Source organism: Cynara cardunculus, assembly GCF_001531365.2.
Source record: "Cynara cardunculus var. scolymus isolate 2C chromosome LG 16, CcrdV1, whole genome shotgun sequence".
NCBI lineage: Eukaryota > Viridiplantae > Streptophyta > Magnoliopsida > Asterales > Asteraceae > Cynara > Cynara cardunculus.
This window is the reverse complement of record NC_037543.1, coordinates 14,650,574-14,651,963: the sequence shown is the minus strand read 5'-3', so window position 1 is coordinate 14,651,963 and position 1,390 is coordinate 14,650,574.

The following is a 1,390-nucleotide window of genomic DNA, read 5'->3' as shown; positions in this document are numbered from 1 at the left end:
CTCCTCATTGATAGGTTGCAAAAGGTGAAAAGTACTATCATTAAACATGATAGGAAAGCCATTCCATCATGGTACAAATAGAACTCTTCCAAGTCTCATCATCCCATAACTAGGTCCAATCTTCCATGCAACCAAGTAATTAGATTTGAACTTAGCATTAACTCCCAATAATATCCAATGATATGAATATCATAATTTTGTTCAAATCTAACTAGATGCCAAATTTACCAACAATAAAGAGTTTTTTAGACAATAATTAAATTCTTAACCTTTCATCACCTCTTAACATAATTTGGATCAAAAATATAGGATAGGAGCAAAATGGGTACCAAAAATACAATAAAATAGGGGTAAAGAACAACAAATAACTCTCACAAAATGAGAGTTATCAGCTCCCCTCACTACATGCAAGACAGAGGCCACTCAAATCCATGATGATCAGGAAGGTGATAACCCTGATCGTCATGAGGGGGAGAAAAAGACAGAACCAAAGAAGACAACCTCTGCCAAACCACTAAAAATAGTGGACTCTGCTGCTGCCCTATTCTCAAAAGACAAATCTCCAGAGCCTAAGGGGAAAGGCAAGGGTAAAGTAGTAGAGGAGTCGCCACAGAAGGGGTCAAGCTCTGACACGCAGGAGGAGATCAATGAAGAAGAATATGATGACCCTGATTTTGTTCAAGCACTAAAGGCTTCTTTGGCAGAGGTATAGACGAAAAAGGGCAGAGCCCCCATCCCCAGAGTTGGAGAAGGCTCTTCATCCAAACTTGCAAAAATACCGGAAGAAACGTCCACAGGTACGTTTGACGCTCTGGTAGGAACTGTCAAGCCAATCCTACCAAAGGGGTCTACCCAGAGGCCTATACTCGAAGAAGAATCTAGAACGCCAGAATCTGCCACTGTGGGAGGGTATCTGAGATCATTAAATCCATGAACAAGATTCCTACACAAAGGGTGCACACAAAGCCCGTAACCACTGTTGAGGAGATTTTGCGGTGGTGTTACTCATCGATGGACACAGAGCCCCCTTATAACCCAGAGCTAACAGGAATGCCCTCTGCCATTGCAAAGTTCCACTTCTCGAAACTCACCAGGCCACAAGAGCAGGTCTTCTTAGAGCATGTGATTACTTCACTCGAAACCATTTCTCCACGCACTATGCTAAAGAAGATCGTGCTATACACTCAATACATGGTGAAGAGGGATGATGGCAACCTTTACTCTTTCACAAATGCTGACCTCCACAACCTCTGCGTATTTGACCTAATATTCTTACACAAGATCTTRAACAAATACATGGAGAGGAGGTCAACATATTCGATTTCTCTCAGAAGGCTGATTGAGGTAATGCGCGCTCAAGTCAAATTCTACAGCCAGAAAGATTTCGACA